The sequence below is a fragment of the Ruditapes philippinarum genome, unplaced genomic scaffold, assembly GCF_026571515.1.
Source record: "Ruditapes philippinarum isolate M1 unplaced genomic scaffold, ASM2657151v2 ctg972_1_1_1_1, whole genome shotgun sequence".
NCBI classification, from domain to species: Eukaryota; Metazoa; Mollusca; class Bivalvia; order Venerida; family Veneridae; genus Ruditapes; species Ruditapes philippinarum.
The window spans coordinates 131,810-147,045 of NW_026854450.1; the positions used below are offsets into that span (position 1 = coordinate 131,810).

At 33.0% G+C, this 15,236-nt stretch overlaps 1 protein-coding gene across 4 annotated transcripts in view; it reads left to right on the forward strand.

Moving 5' to 3' along the window:
- LOC132740158 (FRAS1-related extracellular matrix protein 1-like) overlaps positions 1 to 15,236 on the forward strand; it is a 70,656-nt gene that overhangs the window by 19,526 nt on the left and 35,894 nt on the right. The window lies entirely within an intron of this gene.

The window sequence follows — 15,236 nt, forward strand, 5'->3', positions numbered from 1 at the left end:
AACGTTGGTTTCGAGAAGAATGATGTAAATGGAGACGTTGACCAATTTGCAGGTTAGTTATGGAAAATAATCTATGAACCGCTATTCGATAATTTAAATCTTTTGTCTACTAATAAAAAAGGACAAAAAGAAAACAAAACGGTTAAAGCGTTTTATAAAATGATATATACACGTATGCACGATCAAAATTTTATATTTTAAATTAGTTCTGATGAACATGTATCTCATTAAAATCGACACAAAAAAGACGCCGCTGCATCTGAACTATATAGTCAGATTGGATAAATTAAACTTTCTAACAATTTAAAAGCTTCTTCCCTACACCAGACGACAGAAGCCTTTTTTGTCGTTATTCCTGATACTCTTGGAATCTCCGATGATAAAAGAGGTATTTCGAATCAATAAAGATATTCTAAGATAGGATTTTATATAGGAGCTTAATTTGTGGCAATATATGGCATCATGTGATTTATTAGTTCTTCGTTACTTAAAATTGTTAAGAATTCAATAATGTACATACCGTGTTTGTACTAAAACTATTAATTCTTTCGCGTAGTAAAAATGTAGTCCTGAGAGTACCGCGGTACTTACATTTTCCCGCCAAATTAAACTAAGAAGTTATTTTAGATACTGATATTTACTATTGAATCTTTATTTAAAAGTGCAGGACATTGAGCTATCTAACTTTGAGAAAATGATATATGACAATAACATCTGCCATGTTTGTAAGTGGTGATACGTATGCAAATCATTTCATGTTCGGATTACCAAGTCCATGACTTTTTCAGAGACGCTACAACATTCGGAGCACCCCACCGATTGGTCATTATCATCTCGGAGATAATACGAATCAAAAATAATTATACCACGTAAACTTTTATGAAATGAAAGACAGAGGGTATAATATTTATCATTATTATGAGTAACGAATGTATACGAAACAAGTTTGTGTAAAGTAATAAAAAATTGATTGAGTACGCGTTAGGGAAATGTAGTGGAATACTAGTGTATCTTTTCAGTATACAAATGAATGTCAATATTCATCAACGACAATTATCTATAATCTTCAACAAAAACTTTACATAGTCAGATACTTTTATATTATACGGGAATTGCTTACTTAACATTTTCTTTGCAATAGATGTACAAATTGAAAATCAAGTATTATCAAGAAACAAGGGTTCCAATCTTTGATTGAACATGGTAAGAACCCAAATCACTTTGTCTATATCAATACTACATGTTCTGTCAAAAAGAACATTATGGAATATATCAGTTTAACTGTCACTAATTCTCGATCTCTCTCATAGTAAACTTATGGCACGTGACCTTATGTATTCCCTTAAAACCCACTTCAATTAATCAGATACCTGCAAAGGGTGGAACGCGACCTTAAATTCCTCGCGTGTCCTCAATACATTTTTCTTTGATAACGAAAATACCCCAAAATCAATAACAATATTGTATTTCATATCGGGAGCGAAATTGATAGTGGTGTTATGATAGGTGACGTCACAAGATTTATGTTCCTTGAAAACGCTGTATCATGTGATTTATAGTTTCTAAAATGCTGACTCGGTTGATTTATTTTATATAAATTTTAATCTCCTAAAACGCTGAAGAAGTCAATAGGAAAATTCGATAATTTTGATGTATGTATGGTAAAAAGTAAAACTTGCAATACTTTATTTGAATTTTATTGAAACAAAATGTATCATGGGTTCGTTTAAACGTTATTTAGCGGCACTGATGAAAAGCCATGTTCGCGACCGACCCATTCTTTGTCTAAAAGTAGAAAAAATCTTTTAAAATCTTTTTAAAATCTTTAAAAGCAGGTAATCGTGCATTTTCAATACATATCAAGCCATTCGTTTGGTACCCGCTCAGATTTGCTGGCAACCAGTGCTGGCAAGAGGATATCGCTGAAAATTATAAAGGCATATGATACAATACAAACTTGAACCAACATCGGTCAATAACCTGATATTAAAAAGAACAATTAATGTTTTCACACACACTTATTGATCCTACTCTAAGATACTTATTATTTCAAGGAGCCTGTCGAACCAGCGCCCGACGACTTTGATACCTATATAAATATCTTATTCGTTGAAAAAAAAATACAATCGTATCAAAAGGTTTCCGAATCAATACAAAATGGCGACATGGCGGTAGGATTACATATATCAGCCTAATTGATAACAATGCCCGGCTTAACTCGAGATGCCATCAAGTGATTTATATATTGCTTAATTACTTAGAAGTCAATAGTCACTGACAGTAATGATGTTTCGGAGATGTTCGTATTACTCGGGTTTGGTCTTTAGTAATGATATCCGGCGGTATATGACCGATGTCGGCGATATTTGACCTTATAATGTTGATTCTGTCATTAATTGCCTAACTCAATCATATCAATCCACATTGGAAATCAATAGATGAAATATAACATGAAAAAAACGGACGCCCATCTATTGTAATTTGGAAATTTAAGAACTTACATTCCGTTGTATCATTATTTAACGTAGTTAGACGTTTGACCTCGTAGAAACAGTAGATACGTATTCTTTTTGTAAGGATTAAGTTCTTGAGTTAGAGCCATCAAATAACGTTAAGGGTCAATATGTTATGGTTACTTATTTTCGATTCACGTGACTTTCGTTGTTTCTGATAGTCCCAAATAGGTTGAAGAACGTGGGTACCAGATAATAAGGAAGATTGGTACATCATTCTTCTGTCTGGGTAACTATTTCTGTGCAACTAGAAGCTCGTGACAATGACAAACACAGCGCATGCCCACTAAATACTAAAAAATTAGAATATATAGATGCATGTATGTTATTGTTAAAGTTTTGTTCAGATAAAAGCATTTTTTCCTTCAGATAAAAAGATTTTTTATTTGCTCTAGATAAAAGCATTTTTTATTTGAAATGGAATAAATGAGCAAGAACATTTTAATAAAAAATGTGTCTTTTCACCGCCAACGTTACACATACAATGGCGTTCATTATACAAATACTGGGACACAATCATTTTTTCCCATTTTTTAATCTTAACAAAAAGAATGCGGTAGACTTCAAATGGCTGTACAATTCACAAGGTAATAGTAAATACCACTGCATTCCATTATCACCGGCAAGCTTGATAAAGTCTCTATCAAAAACTGATTTTGACGCATTTTATCTTTGTTCAAATATTTAAAAATTTCAGCGGCATTTTTTTAAAGAAAAGTGGCCAAACAATGGTTATGTTTACTATTACAGGGGGTGATTGACTTGTTAGTATCTAGTTTTTAACTAAAAATCCAGGACACCTGTTACATCCAAACAAAGGTGACGATGACTCGATATTTTTCTTTGTAAAAAAACAGATTTAAAAGGTTTATTTTGATACTTTTACGTCACTAGAAATCCATCATATACAGTATATTGACTTTTTCATCAAATGTATCTAATTTGAAAAAAGAAAGAATAGCTGAATTTACATATATACATATAATTTCATGTATGAAATAATGACCTTAAGTGACTTTTTAAAGTAAGTCTTCATTTATATTTATTTCTGTGTGGAATTTTCTGTTTATTCATCTTTAATATATATCAAAGCATGTTTTATCTGAATTTTATAAAAGTGTTCTGTACAGTTTAAATATATCGAGTAATACTTATTTATACTTATACTGAGGACGAAAATCTTTTTAGGTGAGCTTATAAAATATGTGATGCACACATTACCAATGTCTTTAAATTGAACTGGAATTAACGCAGTTAATTTCGAAAACATTCTTTTTCACTAATTTTCAAATTGTAAGCCTTTTGCACAAAATTGTTAATTATTATACACATGTATATACATTTTTTGAGGTATTGTAAGAATAATAACCTTTTTGCACTAAATTTTCACAATGAGAAAGGCTTTATTATTCTAACTTCAAATACTTGTACAATTAATCAAATTTGCATATTGTGACTACCCATTAGTAAGGGTATGTCATGTCTGTATAGACCACTTTAATGCTTAATATACAAATATAAATATATTGGAATTTACATAGTGCTATAATGAAAAGGGAAGCAAACAAATGGTGTATTATATTGATATTATTATTCCAAATGTAAATGGCAAAAGGAATCTCCCGTTTTGGTGACCAGAACATTTTAAGATATATAAATTATTACAGAAATCATACACGTTGAAAAAGGTTTACTTTCATTAATTTTATGAGTTCTAGGGTTTTATGTAAAAACAATGGATGAGACGAAACGGTGAAAAGCTAAGACTAACTCCGGTCAACAACATAAGCTAGTTATGTGCATTAAAAACATTCACAGGATATGTGTTAAAAATTGTCACCATATATCATTTTTAAATGGCTAATATGAACTTCTAATAGGTTCAAAGGCGATAAGGTTGACATAATGTGCACATAAATTTGTCGAAATATACATGTCATTTTGTTTTACATGTTCGTTACAGCGCATGTCAGTGTCACCTGTACAGGGATTTTCATTTCTCCATCATAAAACTTTTTAAGATTGTGTTTCGCACGTTGTTTGTGAGCCATGTCGCAAACGTAGTGAATATAACCTTTGTCTAGTAGCCTTAAAACCGTATCCCTAACTATAATCAGGTCACAAAGAAGTTTGTGCAAATCAACTACGACTTTGCTTGCACGAACACTTACTGTTAGGAAACTGTTTAATATGATTATTCAGTATTTAGACAAATTAATTGCTAGATATTGGAGTATAAAATTGCATTAGTGTGCAAGTACATTGTATAATTAATTCACTGACCACTTCAGAATCCAGTTGATATTCATTTGACTTCAAGAGAAGAGATGTTGCGTAATACTGAAGATACAGAAACTCGATGATGTAATAGAAATGATACCGCATTATCGCTTCCGTACAATAGCAATAGGTGTCCCTTCTCGCTTCCGTAAATTTGACACTTATTGTATTACATTTTTATGATAAAAAAATGAAAATAAGGAAACAATGTCGAACTTGTTTAATCATCATTACACGGAAAACACATCAGTGGTATTTATAGTTTGTCCCATGCAATGATTTTATATCACAATTTGTAAATAAAACTATCTCTGTGTTTTTTTGCCTGAACATAAACAATCAGTGGGTAAAAGGGACACAGTTAAAAACAACTGGGGTTTTGAATGACTTGACAGAATCAGTGGGGGTGTAAGGCATCTTGAAAACAGGAGATAAATCAAGTTCAATAACCCTTGAGATAATGACAAAATAATATATTGTGTCATACTGGTTCCCGTTTTTTATATGAAACGCAAACACTCTCTGTGTGGGGTCCTTACTGATAACTTCTCACCGAACTTACGATAAAAGAATTATCATTATGTCGTAACATCGTAGGCAGAAATTCTTTCGTCATGTCCTCGCGTAATTTAGAAAATAAATCTTAAGTACATACCTTTGCTGAGGGTATATAAAAACAAATATTAATTAAAGATGGGTAGCAGATACACGCGTGTACGTGTACGTGTATTAACGCATGCATTTTGACCAGACGACATCAGGTTTTTCTGTAGTACATGTTATTTCGTCAGATTGTTATTTGAAAATGATTGTCTCACACCCAAAACATAATCATCACACGTGCAACAATGCACGCTTTCGTCCAAATTTGCAAGGCCTTTTCTTATTTGGTATTCCTCAACATTGTTACATTGGAATTTTCTTTGCAATTTCCTAGCAAATTTAACTGGGAATGCTTTGTTGAGGGTCCTAAATATTAGGAATGTTGTCTTAAGAAAAATGATGCTTAACCATCACCATCATCATTATCATTATGTGTTTATAGTAAAACGAATAACATTAAGACCATTCAATTGCCCACACTATTTCCATTTATATCCCATTGAAAAACATTTTGTTTTCTAGGTAGAAAATATGTTATTTTAAGTTAGCAAAACCCTTCCTGAGATAATATTTCAAACCATTTCTTTGAATGTTGATAAAGAAAATAAAAACTGGTGAAGATTATTTTACCGCTCTTGTTGATTTACAGCGCTGGTGATGAAACCACGTGCCCACGTGCCTGTTAATATTTCAGCAACTAACCAGCTGCCATTTGTTGTATATAGTAGAAGCAGAATAGTGTGGTATCAGAGAAGTTATCAGAAATAAAACCATCATCGCAAACATTTGTTTGATACCCTCGTGAAACATTTCAATAAATATATTATCTAATTGTTTATGCACTTTACAGTCGTATTTTGGAATACTGCTGCGTGTGCATTTGTTATCTACACTGTAATGAAAGTTTGTGGAGATCGATGGCGATTTTGTCTTTGCCTATATGCGACCAGAATAGAACCAAACCAATCTCCATGTGTACAGTCTGACCAGGGACTGTTGACTGTCAAATTTAAATGTTTTGAAATTGAAATGCTTTTGCGGCGGAAGGTTTGTAGTTCAAAGCAGGACAATTTCTGAACAGAATGTGGTATTGTAAAGGGCAGTCTACCAGCTAGTGTACGACTTCATACAAGATCTTACCAGAAATATCATTTTTTTACCAAAAACAACTTGTATCAAACAGGCATCAGAAAGAGATATGAAATGAACATGTGATGTAAAGATTCCTTTTATCCTTCTATTTATCATATTCTAAAACAAAAAGAAAACAACATCATCCCCGTTGATGGACCATTTTGTATTAAACTCGTATGATATGAAGAAATATGTAATGGTCATATTTGATAGAATACTTGTAAGTGATGTATATACGAGTATATATATATATTCTTTTTGACAAATTCACATCAAACTTATTCTAATTAAGATGTGGGATTATTTTCTGCATATATTTATAAAATATACGCGGCATCATTTTGCACATCGAAAACGCGTTTTCTATGTACAACCTGAGATATAAATATGCTATCGTAATGAAATACCAAAGTAATTATGTCATTTTACAATTACGTACTTCCGCATTGACTCACATATTTATAGAAACAAACGTTCTAACATTCATTCTCTCGACCGTTCATGTTTTAAAACACACGCCAAAAATAAAATTCCTTTGCAAAAACATCAATTTTGACAAGACCATTAAATGTAGCGCATTTATTCAAAACTGTCATCAAGAACTTAAAAAATAAATATTTTATCATCGTATTTGATTTAGTAAGCAATACACGTCTTAAAGACACATTTTTCTGTCACTATGTATAACTGTTAAAGCCAGGGATTAAACTACTGTGTTATGAATTCTAATTTTCCTTGACGCTATTAGCTTCAGATGGCTTCTCAGTTGATTACTTCAAAACTGGATCAAAGTTCTTTCACTGCGGGATGCAAAATTCGATTTTTCAGCGATAAACTCCCTATATGATTATTCGAAGCTATCAAAACTCCGTTTTTCTCGTATTCAGTTTATGAATAAATAAATCGGTTATTAAACTTTAAAGAGATTGATATTTGCAATGATAGAATGGCTTAATGTATTTTTCTCAATGAATGAAAACGTATGAGTGTATAGAAGTATACTGTGATAAATACGTTTAAAACTGGTTTGATGACGGGGGGTTCACTTTCGAGTGTGCGGTAAAAAATGTAGCCCGTATTGATACCGATATTTTGAACTGTGTCTATAAATTTAAGTTTAAAAGTTTACTACTTGAGCACAAAAATGCAAAACATAGAAATGATATGTAATACTATAGTTATTTGGTTTTAAGGTACACAGACGATTAAAGTGGTTATGTTACTGCAGGAGGGGTCGTGTCAAACTATCTCAACATCCCAACCATTCAACCTAACGTCCATTACCTTGACATTTTTAAAGAAACGATGATACGCGTCTTAAAAGGCAAAGAACTTTGCAACTGTCAGAGTTCTGACTTAGTAACCATCTGGGTAAAATAAGGCCCAGTGGACCCTTGTCGAAATGTTCTTGTGTTAATCTGATTTGATTGCCAATGTGTTGAAACCACGGACACACATAAGTAGGTAATAAGTTTTCAAAATACATTCTAGTTCTAATTTGAAGATGTATTCATCCGCCATGTCAGATTTTTTCTTTATATCTTTGGTATTTATTCTATTTAATCTGTTATTTACTTTGACACCACTTACCCAACATTGCGGCCCAATATAACGCTGGTATCTGCTATCTGCCAGCGACTCTGACAGAAGATTTTACTTTGCAATTTATTATCTCAAAAACCTACGGAATAAAACAATGTGTTAAGAACATGCAAAGAACAAACTCATCCTTCAAGATGTCAAGGAAGGATTTATTACCAAGATAAAACATTTACAATATCTCGAAATAGTGCGTTAGGTCTTTGTTGTCGTGAATTAATATTCATTGAAAATATCATTTCTAGAGCAAAAACATAGGAATGGCATGGTGATAAAATATAACTACTAAATCTTTCGTTAATTAACTGGATGACCACAAAGAGCGTGGAATAATTAATCATGAAATATTATCACAGGGGGTGCTAGTTTTTATTCTAAGAGTAACAGCTTACACTTAAGTTCATACAAAGTGAAGCTAAAGGTACAAAGACATTTTAATTACACTCACAAATTAAAACCCAGCAAGTATGTAAATACTAGTATAAAATATATAATACAAGAGTTATCAACATCAACATCAATAAATCAACAATAACAGCAATATAAATGTAACATATACGCTTTTGATACGGTTTACATTGAAGACTGAAAACTTCATATGTTTATGTGTTTCATTTTCTCGTCTATTACGTCAATAAAATTGAGCTTTGTCAGCCAAACAACACCATTATTTATAACACGTTTCATGTTTGATGGGTGGTGGTGTTGGTGGTGTGGTGTCGGTAGTTTTCACATAGGATAACGACAGTTAACCAAATTAAAAGCACCAGAGCACAGTTCAGCAACAGCATCGTCTGTACATACAAGAGCAGAGATACAGTGCAAATAACCGTAGAAAGGATTTCATGATCAATCACAACAAAAGTGACCTGCACCATCAGAGAATCGAACCCAGATTGCCCAATTTAAAGTACAGTGCTGTACCTATTAAGCTAACTGGACATTGCTTCTTGCTTGATATTGAAACAGCTCGGGTTTGATATTTAAACCCCTCCGTGTGTCAACTTTCAGAATCATCCTCTTATTCCGTTTTTTCTTCCAGAATTTTCATTTAATTTGTGAAAAGTGACCAAAATTGACAAGTGTTGCTACACTTTTCACTCAAATCGGAGTAAGAATAGCACAAAGATACAATTTGAATTTCTTTTTTGAGAATATTTCTTAATTATCTTTTGCATATCTTTCTGTTTTAAGTGTCCCTGCTGATCTACTTTATTTTTAGAATTTCAAATTAACAGAGGGACATTTCTCGTATCTTTGGAAAGTAATGGTTTCACGGCAATTTAAACATGGATACACGTACAGTCTATATACATATATCTATCTGTTATAAGTTACAAATTGTGATAGATTTTCACCACGAATCTTGCTATCGGAGCAAAAATAAATGTCCTAGAGGTTTTTGTGTTGAATGGACGCATCTTCAAGAGCAAACGTCATAAAATATATCACAAACACGCTGTAAAAATGAAGAACTCATAAATGTTTTTATTTTCTTTTAGTTTATTTTTTAAATAACAAAGCGTTGCGTAGTTCTTGTTATAATAGCGCCAGACAGGTGGAGTTCTGATTCTGTTAGATCACATTCTTAACCCATCATCTACCATAGATCAAAATCACCAAAAAGTGCATCATATCCAAGAATGATAAATTTTCAAAGATTTAAATAAAGCTTTTCGTGATAGTTTGTCTAACTTTATCACAACATCGGATATGTAAGGCTTAGCTAGATATGTCATTTCTGTGTGTATTATCGAAAACTGTTAGGAGTGCCATAGTTTCGTGCTTTAAAGGTATACTAAGCCACAAAATGCTATTACTTAATTTTTTTTATATTTTTTTAGGTTTGGTGTCTTATTACAATTTCTGAAAAACTACTTCAAAGCCATGTAGATGAACCATCATTGTCCTCTTTTGCTTTTTATGGTAATTCGTGCAGTTATAGTGATTTTGTATGGAACACAACATACCACGCGCATTTTGTTGACGATTTGCTTCCTATCACTACTTACATCACGTGATAAGCATCTAATATTTTAAAACATAACTGAACCCGTGTTTGTTCCTATAGAAAGAAAACAATAAACTGAGGCATAATTTGCCTTTTAAGTCCCACAATTTAGTATTTCTCTTTGATGGTTTACCTGTATTTATATAGCGACATTCGATTTATATATCACCACACCAATTTGATACTTTCTTCGAATTTTCAAAAGTAAAACTTTGTCTAGCTGTCTAAAAGTAACTTATTTATTTCTATGTCAAGAAAGAATATGTTACAACTTTTTTTCTCATTAACAAAATAGATAATATTTATAGCCCGTTACATGTACATTATATATATATTTTGCATTTACTTCTATGATAAGTCAATGCTTTTCATTTTAAAGCATATTCATTACCTCCCTTTATTTAGTCTATGTAAAGGTTCATGTATGTATGTATGTAGTTAAAGCTTAATGAGGGTCCATCCCGCCCTTTCGGGCACAAAATGCAGCTTGCGCTGTCGAGTACGGACCCCGGACATGTCACCAGTCATGTCCTTAAAGAGTTAATTTTGAAGCACAAAATGGTGATAATTTACCTCCATGCAATTTCCACGGAGTATTAGCCAAAGATATGAATTTTGAGCCGAAAAGTAGGTCACTGTACGGCGGTCAATGAGAACCTAAATGTACAGCAACCTGTGACAATATAGGAAAGGTGTTTTAGCCCTGAAAAGGGCTGTTGGTGCCAGCTATAGGCCTGCCTTACAAGCCGTCAATCTGTGCTAGGGGCTCACGCACCCTAGCACACCATCCTCGTCGTCTCAGCCTACTTTGTAGGGCCACTCCCCTCGGCATTAGTCAGGACATCGGCAGCTGGTCCGCAGAAGTGACGAAGTAGTTCCGTAGTTACCGCCCACGGTTGAAGGCAAAATTTAGTTGAGTCTACCAGCCAAGTTGTAAATCTTCTGCCGATGCCCTGTGCCTTCTCAGCGACGTGCACGCTCCGAGGGGAAGTGAAAAGTAACCTAATCTAATCTACTTTTTTTTTTAATTGCGTTTTATTTAAGGTCGCCGCCGGAAAGCCCATATGGGCGACCGTACACTGACGTCGTGTCATCTAGAGCGTCCCGCCGAGATTTTTCGTCGATTTTTTTCCAGCTTTATTGGTGGAGGAAGACCCCAGGTGCCCCTCCGGGCAATATTTCAGGCACGAGCGGGCACCTGGGTAGAACCACCGACCTTCCGTAAGCCAGCTGGATGGCTTCCTCACATGAAAGAATCGACCCGAGTGAGGATCGAACCTACAGTGGTGAGGGACCTGTGATCTCAAGTCAACGACTTTAACCACTCGGCCACGGAGGCCCCTTTATAAAGGTTCATGCAAAATCTTTACATTTATATAAGTAAATATTTTTCCATTTCCACATAGTTTCAAGTAAAACATTTTCTGACATATTTTTACTCGTTTTTAGCTCACTAATATTAAAAAGTATTTATAGGTAATGCAAACGTTGTATCTACTTCTAAAATTACTCAATGCTTTGAATTTTAATACTTATTTATTACCTCCCTTTATAGAATATTTACCCTATGTATTTTTGTAGCAATTTCATACTTCTTATATAGAAGGTAAAAGAATATCTCATTTCCAGCGCAACGTCGTATTTTTACGTTTCCCGCACTTTTATAACGTTACGTCATTGTTATATTTGTTATGTTTATATTATACGTTACTGTCTGAAGATATGTAGAAACATTTGAAAGCGCTAACAGAAATAAACGTATAAAAAATTAAAGAACTTTGTACTGTGCATTTCCCAAAACATACTTTTATATATATATAATAAACAGAACGATTTTCTTCCGATAGTCAAGTGGCTTGTATAAAGTTTTGTTTGGTTTAAAAAATGCTTTATAAAATAATAGTCTCATGTACAAACACGATCAAACCGAGTCTGCAATTTTCATGTAATTTTGTTGTGATTAATGCTTACGTGGGATCACTTTGTTCCCAGATTTTTATAACATTCGCGATATTCAATGCAGATGGCCGATAAACAAGGTTAACTAGGAACTTATTACTTAAACATTTCAAAATACATGTACAGATACAAAGCAGTTTTATTTTTCTCTAAAAAATCTGTTTAAATGAAACAGCTATATGAGCCGCGTCACGACAAAACCAACATAGTGGGTTTGCGACCAGCATGGATCCAGACCAGCCTGCGCATCCCCGCAGTCTGATCAGGATCCATGCTGTTCGCTTACCAACTCTATTACAAGTAGAGAAACTGATAGCGAACAGCATGGATCCTGATCAGACTGCGCGGAAGCGCAGGCTGGTCTGGATCCATGCTGGTCACAAACCCACTATGTTGGTTTTGTCGTGACGCGGCTCATATAGTTTTAATCATACGTTCATTTTGATGTAAATCATACTGTATGATAATAAGAAAAAAACTTAATTTCTATTTTCAAGTGTTTTCTTGTATGAACTATATTCATAACTTAACTTAAAAGCTAGTAGCATAATTGTCGGATAAATCTATATCCAATTTTAAATCCATTACAATATTAAAGAGTGAGAGATATTAGATAGGGTTTATTAGAACATAAATACGTAAAATTTTACTCCTTTTCTTATCACAGTAAAGGGGTTTACTCGGTATCATAAAATTAATCAAGGAACATGGCTTCTCACACGTTTAAGATATTGTTTTAATCTAGTTATAATTCACGTAAAATACTTGTAAATTTTCCGAGTCATTCCTTTTTATCAGGAAATCTTTCCAAGAAGTTATTTTTTTACCATCCGTTTAATGGTTATTTAATATAACACATTCTTATATCTTGTGAAACATCACTAATCCACATTCTCTGAAATATAATCAAGCAACTGTTTGATAACATCTTCGGCAAATTTCATTAATTTTCAAACTAGCTTTTAACGATGGTAAATTATTTTATAACTTTCAAATGTGATTTAATGGATCTGCTTTTTCTTGGAATGTCTTTTTTTTCTCTTGGAGTAACAGTTAAACGTTCAAACTTCATTTACGGTTCAACTGGGGTGGCTGTGCCTCTTTTGGATCCTTAGCCTGTAATGCAACCCATAAAACGATACACCCAAATTACAAAGAAAGCTATGCAATAGAAGCTGGGCTCAAAAAAATCCAAAATTCAGTACAGTCACTATACTCAGAACTGCATCAAATGAAATATCTTCTTTCTTTCCAAACGTTTTCAAAATATACCGCCTAGTCAGTCATTTTGTTGTTAATTTGTCATAACCGAAAAGAAAAGATTTTTTGAGTACGAATACTAAGAAAGCACTTAGACAGCTAAGATGTTCTAATTAAAGTTAGATGGAGCAATAAAAATATCACTGTCTGAGAATTACATTTAAATTACCACCTTATCATAATTATGTTAACCTGTCTTAACAGAATTCCTCTTTTTTCCTATTTAATTTTATGGCAAAATTAACATAAAAATAATGAAACATATATTTCTGGAATGCAATATATTCTGAGACGACTGTGCTTATGCTTTCGTGTACATTTGCTTCTAAAATGAGCGGAATGGAAACCAAAGAGGAAAATATTCGTCCACACTTTTGGCCATTTTTAAACCATGTGTTGTTTTGTCACGTTGTCCTATATCTATGAAACGCTATAAAAATTTCTCTATTAATTGGTGATTTACCTTATTGATTCGGTTTGAGGTGATATTAAAGACGATTTCTTCGGCAAATATCACCATTAATGAAATGGAATTTTCCTTACGTTAAGGCAAAATACAAAAAATAAATAGATAGATAAATGTTATCATAATGTATGTTTCACATTTTAATAAAACGTTTATATATGCGTGTTGCAAAGGTCGGGACTTATTGGTTAAGTGTTACAGAATTAAAACAACAGAATTAATGGAACTTGCGTAGTAATTTACAAGAAAATGTTATCTGTAGTCATTAAACTGCCAAATTGTATACTAAAAACAAATAGAAAATGCAAAAAAGATACAAAAATACGTTCAGAGATTTACACAAAACAGATGCAATCTGATTAAACAATGAATGCATGTTATATCAATGGTACAGTGGGGGGAAATAGACGAGTAAATTGCAAGTCAATGATATATAAACCTACTTTTGTCGGTCGAAGTGTTATAGAGAACAAAACGCGGTAAAACTAAATAAGTAAGAAATTCAAAATATAAATATATTTCTATCCTAACAAGCAAATTTAAAAAAAAATGAAAATTTTATGAAACTTCATTGAGCTTATTACTATATATATATTTATTGTCGTAAATTGAAGAAGTGCAATGTATTCTATTTGGCGTCATCTGATCTCGTCATTTGTGACGTAATATTGAAGATGTTGCAACATTCCGGTTTTCAAATTAGTATATTACCAGAAGACCCAAATGTACTTCAGTGCATGCTATTTGAAGATTTGAAAGGAATGCGACCAGTGTAAAAAATTGATTTTCATCGATGCATGAACTATACAAAGTCCATGTATACTGTCCTCTTTAAAGTCAAACTAGATGTGTCAGGATAATTTAATTTTTGTCTGCAGACGACATCCAATGACCTTTTACATTATACCCTGTTATTTTCAAATATATAACCGCTTTCGGTACGAACCAGGTGTACGGAAAACACGGCTTTTATTAGCTCCTTGTTACCACTAATCGAAACCGACATAATCACTATATTTGTACAAATAAAATAATCATGGACCTTTGTAAACCTATAATTCAACTAATCATGATTGTTATTTACATTTTCCCACCATAGTTGTCGGACCACGTAACAGTGGCCTTAGGCTTTACACTTCAATGTTGGTTTGTTTGCCAGAGTTAACTAGGGAAGTTTGTTATTTTGAAAGATTTATGGGGGAGTGCGGGCTATTTTGGACACCTCGCGATTTTCATTTTTTGTTGTTGTTAGAAATGTCTTATTGCCATTTTTTTTCTCAACAAAGAATGACATTTATAGACGTAGTTTTCAAAGCAGCAGACCTCGCAAAAATTCATACAATTTGACATAATCTTATTCCAGAATATACATTAGTTTTGTCCGTGCATTGTCACAGAATATTTTAGAGAA